We start from the raw sequence: 13,620 nt of genomic DNA, 5'->3' as shown, positions 1-13,620 counted from the left end.
ACAAGCTTCAACCTATAGTCATATCATAAAATGCATAAGCTTACATTCACAACTTGACTAGCTCAACCTAGTCATATGCAATCACTAGCCTTTCTAAACCCAAAACTCAACCCATTTGTCATTGAGTTACTTTCATCTATAACAACAACATTAATCCTACCATTTTCATCCACATTTCAATAACTAGCAAAAATTCATCTTTTCTTACAAACTCAATTTATCACATTGAACTAATCTATTTCAAAATCAAACACATTATATAACTCAATGACAACTAGGTTAACTAAGAAATTGGGGAAAAATTAACCATAATTCATTTCTTAGCAAAACCCCCAAATTAGTTCACTCCATGAACCCTAATTTTACAAGAAGGATAGAACTAAAGTAGGGAAAATCAATACCTCAACAATGGAAGACAATAGATTAGGGTTTTCAATTCACAATTCCTTCCCCTTTTCCTCTCAATTTTCGGCCACCACCACTAAGACCCACAAACCCTAACTTTTGAATTCTTAAATGAAGATTATATGTTGGTGATGATTAATACAATAAATTCTTCCTTGAACTTGAGAGAATTTACCTTTGATTTTGAAAGAATGAGATGGAATGCATGAAAGGAATGTGAAGAAGAAAGAAAAAATATTAGTGGGAGAGTGATTCACCAACAAGGTGGTGGGCTGACATTCTTTGGAGCTGCCACAACCCATCCACTTTTTGTGGATATTTTACCCGCTATCCGGTAAAGTTCCAACTAAATTAACCCCATATCTAAAAATAAAATACTAGGAAATTAATTTAATATCAAAACTATGAAAAGGGGTTAATTTCTTTTACCTTAAAATCTTGGCGTATTACAGTAATGTTTTGTATATGGTTGCATATTATAATTATTATAGATATACATAATTATATATCACTCCACAAACTTGTAAATCATATTTTTACATGTTTTCTCATAAAGTGTGTTGTTATTTATGCTTGTTTCATTTTTTCTCGCTTTTTCTATGCTATTAAAATTTTCAAATATCTAAAATGACTATGTTTTATAATACATCACATATCCCCTTGATATTATTTCATCTCGATAACATGTATCTAGAAAAAATACATCATACATACACTCATATGTTAAACTACCTATATAATATTCTCTAGATAAACAAAATCTTATTCTTAAACTATAAACCCTACCCACATCTTGTTACCGCCCTTATCACCACCACGTCAACCGATCGCTAACATTGTTGCGCCATATTACGCGGACAACTTGCTTTTTACTTATTTTTTTGGTTTGTTGCAAATTTTAATAAATTGAACTTCTTGTTGGTCAATTGAGTTTTAACAACTAAGTAATTAACCGTGCAATGCGGCGGTGATGGTGACAACAACGACATATGAAATGTGAGTGGCAACTGATGGTGGTGGTGGTGGTTGTAGAGACAGCTAGCTAAAGATAAGATTTGTTTTAGTTATTGATATAAAATGTAACAAGTTTTTTATTTTAATATACTCTTATGTATGACTTAAATACATATTTTAAAAACCTAAAATTAAATGCTAATATTTTTTATAATGTATTATAGATAAATTAATATGATGATAAACATGTCATTTTCTTGTAGATTTTGGAATATAGGTTTGGTTTCACAACTGACTATAGTTCGACCCGGAACATCATGGTACGTCGACCACCTTATTAGCTTAGAAGTCTAGAACACGTTTGGATTATTATGAATCCCATATGTATATTAGTATGATCTATATCAACAAATTGTGTTGTATTCTTTCTTTGTTTTAGTATTTCTTTTTAATGAGATTAGAGAATATGAGGTTGTTACTTTGTTAGATATCTAAGTTGAGTGTAAATTTTTTACATGTTAACTTTTTAATCTATAAAAAAACATAAATGCCAATCATTTATATATATTAAAAAATTTAATATGTGAGAGATTTTATCCAAAGAGACATAATTTTTTATAAGTATCTAGAAGTGCAGTCAACTAATGCTCAAAAGTTATTGTGTGCATGAACTTTAGGTCAACTTTATTGTATTCAGAAAACTTGTTCAATAGTCCTAAAGCATGCAAAAGTGACCGGGTCAAAAGTTAGCCGGTCACCACTTTCACGTTGACCAGTTGACTGCTTACGTGACATGCACACAATAACTTTTTGGGATTAATTTATGCACACAATAACTTTTTGGGATTAGTTTATGCACACAATTAAAAAAAAAGATTATTTTTTTTAAAACTCGCCTGAAACTGCAAATACTTGCCAGAAAACTTAAAAATCCGATTAAACCTTCGTATCTTCGAATTAGACCACGAAATTGACACCAAAATACTCAAAAATCAGCCGCGAACAAACCCTCGGCAAAAGTTAAACCAATTGAGACGCTGGATAATTCATCAACTCGCCGGAAAATTTAAAATCACCATTACTTTGTTGTTTTTTCGAGTTTCGGACAACAATTTTGAGCAATTTGGTGTTGGTTTCAAGTCGAAACTCGAATAAACAACAAAGTTATGGTGATTTTAATTTTTCCGGTGAGTTGGTGAATTTTTCGGCGAGTTGGTGAATTTTTCGGCGAGTCTCAATCGGTTTAACTTTTGTTGAGGATTTGTTCGCGGCTGATTTTTGAGTATTTTGATACGAATTTCGTTGTCTAATTCGAAGAAATGAAGGTTTAATCGGATTTTTAAGTTTTCCGGCGAGTATTTGCAGTTTCTAGCGAGTTTGAAAAAAAATATTTTGTTTTTTTAATTATATGCATAAACTAATCCCAAAAAGTTATTGTGTGCATATCACGTAAGCAGTCAACGGGTTAATGTGAAAGTAACCGGTCTCACATAGTCATAATCCCGTTTTATGTTCTCAATAACCAAAACTTCAAGTTTCGGGAATACAATAAAGTTGGCCTAGAGTTCGTACACACAATAACTTTTGAACATTAATTGACTGCATTTCTTGATATTTATCCCTAATTTTTTTTCTCATTCTTTTTCTCTATAAGGTAATAGAATATGTTTTGGTCGGCTGGCAAGTACCCACGTGACCAAATAATTTGTGGTTCTACTTTACAAAAAAATAATAATTTGTGGTTCTCTTTCTTTTTAATTCGTTTTCTATTTTTAGCATTCGATGAGGGATTGGATTGAAGTATTTGTAGTGACTCATCATAGCCGGTGGATGTGTATATTGTAGGGTAGCAATAGCAATAGGGACTTGATATCCCAACTCATATTCTTACGTTTTATACCGAAAACACGCAATTTGGTATTACAATTGCAATTGAAGACGTTTTTGTTATTAGTAATTGCCTTTGAGGCTTTGAAGTTATAGTTTTTTAGTTGATGAAAAATATTATCTAAAAAAATGAATGTCGATTAATGATTTTAGTTGTTATCTATTGTTCTCTTTACTAATATTATGGGGAAGTGTTTTTATTCTACAGTTTTTACTTCTCATACTACAAATAATTTACTATGACTTTTTTTTTTATTCTTTTTGATAATTTTTCTAACTTATCAAATATTCATCTGCAGATTTTCTAACCTATCAATTATTCATTTAAAGAATTATAGTGCCCTTTTTTTACTTCTTTCTTTCTTTCTCGTCATCCTCTTTCATCTTACTCATAAAGAGAATAAAAATATATCTTTTATATTTTTTATTTATATATAAATACTCCCAGCAACACATAAAATAGTACTCGTAACATAATCACCAAACACCCGTTTTTATTTTTAATAATTCAGATTTAAAAATATTGGAAGTAAAGTTATTTCGAGAACCTTTTTATTGCGAGAACTTTTGAAAACTTTTCAAATCAAGCCCAACCGATGATTGTTCTTTATATGAAAATTGTTTTTTGATTGTTTTCTAAATAACTTATGTGTAATTTTGAAGTTTATAATTGTGTGGAGCATGGATTATCATCCGTTATATAATTATGTGGAGATTTGGATTCATGATCACATGTGCACGAATATTGCTATGATCACATGTATGCAACCCGATCACATGTAATCATAGTAATATTCGTACACATGTGATCAAGAATTCAAATCTCCACATAATTGTATAACGGATGATAATCAATGTCTCCACACAACTATAAACTTCAAAATTACACATAAGTTATTCAGAAAACAATCAAAAAACAATTTTCATGTAAAGAATAATCATCGGTTGGGCTTGATTTGAAAAATTCTCAAAGGTTCTCGCAAAAAAAAGGGTTCTCAAAATAACTTTTCACTATATATATAGGGGGATGGTAATATAAGGTTGTCGGGTATCTAAGCGTAGGTGTGGAACACTCACATATTGTTTTTTTAATCCATAAAAATCATAGGGGTCCATGCATTTATTTATTAAACAATAAATAGTAAAAATATTAGTATGTTATATATATGGGAAAAAGGAATATATATATATATATATTATATATATATATATATATATGGGAAAAAGGAATATAAGGCTGTCCAGCACCTAAGCTTAGGTGTGGAACTCCTCACATACTAATATTTTACTATTTATTGTTTAATAAATAAATGCATGGACCCCCATGATTTTTATGGTTTAAAAAATTAATATGTGAATATCCGACATATAAGCTTAGGTACCTAACAACCTTATATTCTCATATTGATGATATGAAAGAGATGAATGACAATATTAACCCATATGATACTCCCTCCGCCCATTTTAGTTGTTATGTTGACTAACTTTGACTGTAAATAACTTTGTTTGTACTATATAGTAGTTGATGAAACTTGTATGAACGAAAAGTACATTAAAAACCCAATCCATTCATATATTTTATATCAAGTGTTACATGACACAAACAAAATTATTTATGGTCAAAGTTAGTCAACATGACAACTAAAATAGGACGGAGAGAGTATTATTACTTAAATGCCATTTTTGTCATGAGATTTAATAAGATTGGGAGAATTTGGAGAAAAAGGATAAAAGGGTGTTTAGTGATTATGTCAACAGAAAGAATGAGGATGGAAAAATATAAGTTGATAGAATGAAAATAGACAATTTTGCTATTAATGATGAACTCTGTTTTTTGGTAACACATGAAGAAGTTAGAAGGGCTAAAGAGCAAGAGAATTGAACGAGAGAGAAGTGTAAGTGTGTGGTGAAAGATCAAATAAATAAAAAGGTTAAATTTTTTTATTAAAGTAGCTGACAAATTAAAGGTAAAATAATCAAAATAAATAAATTATAGTAGGAGAAGTAAAAGTTTTAGTAAAAAAATCACTCCCAATATTATGTAGTGCAAATAAACGTTGTAAGCTAGGTTTTTGGTATGATATTTGAAGTGGTTTGGTTCAAAGATCTCAATAGAATTTGATGAATTGAAATTTAGATGTCTTGTAATTCTTATTCCTTCAATTTTACCAATATTTGATTTACAAGTATATATACATGCTATTGTACGTGCTTTGAGAAAAAAATATATGATTTTAAAAATGTCGATAAAAATGTGGCATGGCCCGTGGCCGCTAATTAATGTCTACCACAAGTCCACAACAATGCATTGGATAATACTAATTGTCTCTAGTTAGTGTGAGTGTGTGACTAGTTTCAGTAACAAATTAAATTAATTAAGTAAATAAAAGAATTAACTTACTTTTACTAAAGTTATAAATAAGGATAAAATAAAAATATAAGTATATATTACTGTAAAAGAATTATCTCCCTAGCGATATAATCGGATGGTCTACGTTTATAGGTGTTAGTGGAACAAGTGGGCGAAAATATCTAGGAATATTAATATTAAATATTAATGATATCAATTAATGGTTGTGGAACGAGTTTATTGATGTTATTACTCCGTAAAATTAAGGGGAAGGATCCTAGATTCCTAGTTGTTTTTAATTTGAGGAGTTAAATTAAGAAAATATATTAAATTAAAAAGTAAAAATTTAAATATTTGAATTTTGATCATTAGATTAAATTTAAGAGTTAAAATATTTATAACATAACTAGTCAAGTTAGAAAACTTGAAAATATCAATTACCTAAAATTAAATATAGAGTACTAATTAAAGTATATCAATTTTTTTTCCCTAAACAACAAAGATGAAATAATATTAATAAGTTGTCATCTGACAAGGTATTAGAAGCCGCATATTACAAATACCAATATCTAGAAATACAAACAAAACTGCACAATCTAGACACATCCGGATACTTTAAATGCTAAGTTTGTAAAACAAATAGAAAAAATTATGCAAACCAAGACATAAGAAAAATTTAATACGAGTAGTGAGTTTGTGGAACAAGCGTATGGCAATTTGGCATCATCACAATTCAAAATAGTGAAATACAAATATGTGTCTCGTAATCTTGTATAACAATTATCAAGTTTGCCATTTCATTTTAATAACTTTGATAATGTAAATGAAATTAAATACCTATTTTAATATATAATATAAGACAATTGAATTAATGATTTATTAACCAATTAAATCGTTTACTTTTATCAAATTGATTTTCGCTTATGTCATCATTTAGATTAATTTTAAATTAAAAATTTTAATAATCATCATCCAAATATATTATTATATTAATATTTATATTATTTTGTAGAAAAAGTCTCATTAATTTATATTTTTTTGTTTTTTAATTAATAGTTTACACTTTTTAGCCTTGAATACTTAATTTATATTTATTTTTAGCCATCAACTTAAAATAAATCTCAATATATTAAATATTCTCTAAAATTGTTATTTCAAAACCTAATAACTTATTAAAGAATAATAGATTAGATTATTTTATAAATTATAAATATTAATATTTAGTTTAATATTTAATATAAACACACTTTGAACTCTAGATACATATCCCAAACATAATAACAGATGACGATATACAACATCCTTATCCTAAACATAATAGGAATAAAAAAATATGGGACGATCATAGATAAACACGATTTACAACAGTTTTATTGTATCTCTCAAATCAAAAAGGTACATAATTTTCTCTTTTTTTGTATATTAGGTTTGCGTATTAATGTTTAAAGTTACAATTGTCACTCAAATCAAGAGTCCTAATTGTTATCAAAGAATATGAAAACAATCCTAATTGTTATCTAATTATCATAGGACAAGTGATTGAAAATAAACATATATGTGTTATGGGTCCGCATCAAGATCAAATACATATACTTAAATGTCAATTACATGATCAAAAGTATTTTTATATTTTGATTCTCAATTATCTTTCATAATAATAGCACATTATGAGTACAACTGGTTTCAAAAAGTTATATAATAAAAAAATTATTATAACATGTGTTTTGTGGATGAATATGACAAACAATTTCATTAATATGTTTCAACTAATAATGACAATGACGAACATATGATTATTGTACTATAACTTGCAAAATATAACACTTAGAATTTGAGCATCAAAATCCTAAAGTCGGATGAATCGTCTTTGAGCATCAAAATCACGTGGGTTGTACCCTGGTGGACACTTGGCTTCGTCCACTGTCCTGTCCGGGTGGATCTATCCTTGCTAACACTCGGCGTGATAAATCATGTATCCCAATGAGAAATGCGCATCATATACAAATCTGATTGTGTTGTCTATCTTGGCGAGCTTATCTTGTAGATAGTACGTATTTCTTGAATTTTGGCTTGAAAGCCGGTTTGTGAGCCAATATGTTTTCGATTACGTTCCATAGCTCAGCTTGTGTGTTAGAGTGGTCTAACATGTGTTTTTGCATCTCATTCTTGACATCTAACAGGGCTATGAACGATAGTCGGAGTAAAGGATGAAGAGGAAGTCATTTCAGTTTTTATGATGATATTTAAAAAATCAAATGAAATTATTTTGGTTAAATGAGATAGTTTTACTGAAAAATCATAAAAAAAAAATATTATTTTTTCTAAAATAATTAACCGTCGAAATGGGGTGGGGCACTCAAACTGTCACAAAAACCTCGAATCTCACAAACCAAAACATGGTAATTTTTTTTGCCGCACCGCATTTAGAGGTGTTGGCAGCGATGTTCCAATGTGACACCACACCATCACTATGCTTACCATTTATATGTTGTCATCGCTCTCATAAGAGTACCAATTTTTTCTGTTCATATATTTTTTAATTACTTTCAAAATGAGAAAGTTAATTATATCATGCTAAATGCAATATTAGTCAAATATAAACAACGTATTAGCCAAATATTAATAGGAAACAATTAAATACATCCACGAATTCAGTATGAACACCCACTATACGCACATATGCGTTTATACGGGAAATATACTCGCTTTGACCAGACTAGTCAAAGTACCATACGGGAAGTACCAATATGCTCCTCGTATGGTGGGTGTTGATCAATGTATACTTACCGTATAGTTGATGTTTAGATGTTTATGCCGAATTAAGGTGTTTCTATAACATGACTCTATTAATCGATAAGCCATGCATGATGCATGTAGCATGTGTCATATATCTTGCTTTCAAGAGTTCAAACCTTGTGTGGGTGACATTGCAAACGTTTTGTGTTGTTCTTCTTATGTGAAAAATACCCCTAGTTGACAATTTGATTACTTGTACATTTGGTGAGTGTTTATAAATGGTTAAGTTATTATTGATGGATTGCAAATTATCATCATGTCACTAAAGAAGTAATGATTCTATCTGACTCTAATCCAACACCACAAAAAAAACCCTCAATATAAGTAAGAAAAAAAATAAACCTATAACTCTTTCATTATCAAAGTTATTAGATACTATCACTTGAACTAAGGTCATTGGCTACATCAAGTGTTTGATTCTCACCAAAGCTATACCGGCCTCATCTAAGCATATATTCAACGGTCATCAATAGATAAATTGATATATAGTAGAGCTTGAAATTAAAAGTGTTTTGGGTTTAAATTATGGTATAAACAAAATATTAAACAAGGATTTTCCAATATGAATTTCCTTTTAAATTAAAATTGGATATACAAAGAATCAAGCTGCTAACTCCAAATTTATCTATATCTATACTCTTTTTATAAAAAAAAATTAACACTCCCTCTCCTAAATGTTGAAAGTTACACATGACGAAATCATACTCATACCCTTGAACAGACACAACCCACCACTTAGAAACGAAAACACACGCAAAACACATAGTATTGTTTTCTCCAAAATAAAAACAAACACAAAACATAGTACTATTAACGGTAACCATCATAACGTGGTGTCAATTGTATCCGATATATCACAGTGATAATATAGTTAAAAAAAAATAAGTAAACATATATTATTGTATGCATTTAATGCACTGAATGAATGTATTTATATTATATTATTAATTCATTTAATGAAATAATGAATGTACTCATATTATATGTTATTAATTCATTTAATGAAATATTGACATAATATTATATGCAAAGTTATATGTTTGGTATGCTGTTAATAATTTGACTTATAACCTTCTAGATTTAGAGAGATATGAAGTTCATGCTCTATCTAACATTCTAACCTCTCGGATGGTTTGATAATATGACTTTTAGGCATGGAAGGAGTTATAATGTGTCAGTATGAGCAATTATTTTCATTTCAATTTTGAGTTAATGTAATTTTTCTATTTTGAAAAGTATATTTATAATTTTTCTATTAAAAAAATAAAAATAAAAATAAAAAAATACATAAATGTCATATTTGTTATCATAAGCCTGTTTTTTAAAAATCTTGAAAACATTAGTTTTGAGATAGATTGCTCCAATCAACTATGCTAAACCTTGTCTTCTCAACATTGACCATTGATAATTTGACTTGATCAAACTTCAGAGGACGAAACGCTCTTATAAAGAAACATTAGGCTTTCATAAGAAATCAATGAATTTAAGAGTTTATATCAAATTTACAAACTATGATAGCATTACAGAAAAATGTTTTGATTTTAATGAATTATGGTACATCATCTCTCGAGTGGATGTATCTAGCTCCATCCCTACATACAAGCTAGTGAAGGGTAAATAGTTTAGTTACTCGATTTATAGCAAGTTAGCAACGTATATCACATCTTACTATCTACTTATCTTGTATATATACATTATTATTATTTTTTGGGGTAAAAGCAAGATACCTTTAGAGGGCATCATCACATTATACATTTATACAGAATATATAAAGATTATTCCACGGTTGTGACATGAATGAAATATAAAAGAATGGGCCTGCTTTACCTGCCATTCCTTTGTCGCTTTTGTGGTTGATGTGCCTGTAGTAGCATGATTTTGGCCGGTCCAACCGCTAAATTTATATATTACATTAAAAGTGGCGGGTCCAACCATTAGAAAGAAAATTTCAGTTGGTCATATGAAAAAAATAAAATAAAAATCTTCTTAAAGTTTTAAAACAATTTTATTAGTAAAATTGAAGAATGTTTATCATCATTAAATTAAAATTAATTGTCAAAATTTAAAAATCATCTTTGAATATTGACTATTGATTTTAATTTAAAGGTTAAAATTTTCAACTTTATTAAAAAATTTGTTTTCAACTTTATGTAATCCAAATCCATGAAAATGAAAAATATAAAAGATGTGAGGTCGTAAGGAGTATTTAGTTATTTACACATTAAAGTCTATTACACTAATACTTTTTTTACTATTAGAAATTAACAAATTCAACATTATTTTTGTTTCTAACACATGTAGAGAAGATGATATGTATCCAATTATCCATAACAAATTGTAATTTAAGATTTTTCTGTTTAAAAAGTGTAAATTGGCAGAGATCGTCTTTAACCCGAATGTCTTTTCGGTAACATTTATTAATCACCTTCAGGGCTTCATCCATAAAAAACAACTTCAAACAACTTCCTTGATGTGATAAAGTATAAACACATTGAATTGAATCCAAAACTTTTGTATTTTCTATAAGTCCTTTCAATAGAACTATATATATTTTGTAGTTGTGGATACATCTAAATTATGCTTAATTCAACTTACAAGAAAAAAGATAGAAAAGACAAAAATAAGACAGTTGGAAATATAAACTTAAATCATTATTAATATACGTACAGATAAAAAAAACTCATAAAAAAGTGTTGTGGCCACTTGTATAAGGTACAATATATTTCTTAGTCGAGACTCCAGATACCTTTAAGATTATTTTTATGAAAGGTTAAACAAAGCCTTTAAAGCTTTACTTAACGTGCATAAAAAGATTGTACATTTTTATATTAAAAACTTATTATTTGAATTTTATGGTAAGTGTACAACTAATTAATGCACTTTAACGAAAATCTTTAATGTTTCATTTAGCAAAACCCTTATTTTTAATGGAACTTTTTATATAACAAGTGTATTTATATCAAGTTTATAACTGTTATACATTACATACTTATACATTATACTATAAAATATATACAATGTGATAAATGTATTAAATTATATGATACAATTATCACTTCGTTTTATATGCTCAAAACACACCATTCACTTCGGTGAATTGGTCATATATATTCAACTTGACACGTTGAATTTCAATTTATAATTTACTCGTGTCAGGTTATCATTAATACGAGAATAAAGAAATACGCTTAGATATCAACACGTAGTCTGAACAAGATTGCTGTAAGTTAACTATGAATCTATGATGACAAATATTTGTTTGTACGTAAACTATGTAGATATCAGAAGAGAAACATAGAGAAAAATAAGTTTTGCACTTATTTTCAATTTGTTTCATTTGGTTAGTTATTAAGTCTTTCGTTAATAATATACTTAGACGAATGTCCGCACGATGCGCCATTAATGGTGGTAGCGATGAAGGTGTAGCGACAACAGCAGTGGTGGCGGCGATGTGCGGCGCTGACGGTGGTGGTGAATGTAAATTAATTGATGTAAGAGAGGTTAATATGGTTCTTTAAGTGTTGAAGTATCTATGTTATAATTTATTTCATTAAGAGTATTATAAGTAAATAGGTAAAAATGTTTAAATTAGTTAATAAAGAAAATGAGTAATTTGGTCATTTTAAAATCTTAATTACTTAAAAGGAGAAAAAATAGTTTGTTTTATAGAGTAGTATAGATATAGATATCAAAACAGTTTCCTTTACCGAATAGGACACTTAATAAATTATAAAACATTTTATTATCTATATTATAAAGTACATATAGTTAACTACGAGTTTATGTTTATTATAGACCAAACCTTAACACTTATTTATAGCATTAAAACACAAAGATGGTAGTTAGGGAGTTAGTCATGAGTGCATATCATATTTCTCCTCCGTCATGTTAATATCTTGTTTGAAAAGTAACAATTATATTGCCACATAGTTCATTAATTAGAAATTCATCCGTGCAATATACGGTGGTGGATGAGGTTTTTTATATCGTTTGATAATGCACCATGATAATTGATGATTAATCTTTTCGTTTGAGTAAAGCACTAATGTTTCTTTATAATAATTATGCTTATATTGGTATAGTGCAAACACCATCAACAAAATTCAAAATGTATTGATTATGTCAAGCGATAATTTGATAAACCATATATAGACAACATATATGGTTTCAAGATTTATTTAAGACACGATATGGTGTAAATTTTGAGGTCGAATTTCTACTACCACGTATATATTAATGAAAAATCTATTGGATTTAATGTTCACAAATATGTGATCAGAGGAGATATTAAAATATAGAATAAGGATAAAGTTTAATATGGATTGGATCGATATGTAGTGATGATTGCCTCTTATTATAGTCACCAACTCACCATATATACAATCACGAAATCACCACCCTCGATCATCTCATCATGTGGTCTTATATACGATCACGGAATCACCACCCACATCTCATCATGTGTTCTTTGTCTTCTGTTGGATATTCTCTTTTAATAATTATAATTTATATTATGTGATTTAAATATCAAATTAAGAGTAATTTGATCAAAGTTCGAGACAATTAGATTAGATCATGTATTTAATTTTTTCTTCGTGACATTTAGATTAGATTAGATCATATGTTCTCAAAATTTTGGCTATAAATCATGACAGTAGATGGACAAGAAACTTTTTAATTACCAACACTCGAAAACTCTCCAATAAAGAAACTTACAAGAAAATATTTAACATCAACTAAAAGCTTTTAACACCATCTCGAGTAAACAATCCAAGGAGACATGCATCCAGGATGCGCCTTTAAAAAATTAGATTTAATTGAGTCTCGGTTAAAACAACTGACTATCCTGGTTTGATTGGGCTCCCAATATCCCACCTTTGAATGATGGGGGCGTATATTTGACATTTGCCGTTAAAGTAAAACACTATCTTGACATAAGCTTCTATGTTTAGAAATCTTAAACATTCAATAACGCTTACTCAAAGCAACGGGATTGAATATATTTTAAACATAGTTATGAATTATGATACAATGATATATGTGAAGACAAAGAATCCAAAACCCCCCAACAATAGGGTGTTTCGTAAGATATGTGCAAACAGTACATACAAAAACATGTTAGCACATACTGCATTGAGCAATTGATACCATTTTCGTGTTCTTTCGGAGGCCTGTACGTAACATATATGCATTCAGCCACAATAACTAATCCCACATTATGAGTAGTC

The sequence above is a fragment of the Erigeron canadensis genome, chromosome 9 (genome assembly GCF_010389155.1).
Source record: "Erigeron canadensis isolate Cc75 chromosome 9, C_canadensis_v1, whole genome shotgun sequence".
Lineage (NCBI taxonomy): Eukaryota > Viridiplantae > Streptophyta > Magnoliopsida > Asterales > Asteraceae > Erigeron > Erigeron canadensis.
Note: the sequence above shows the minus strand (reverse complement) of the source record.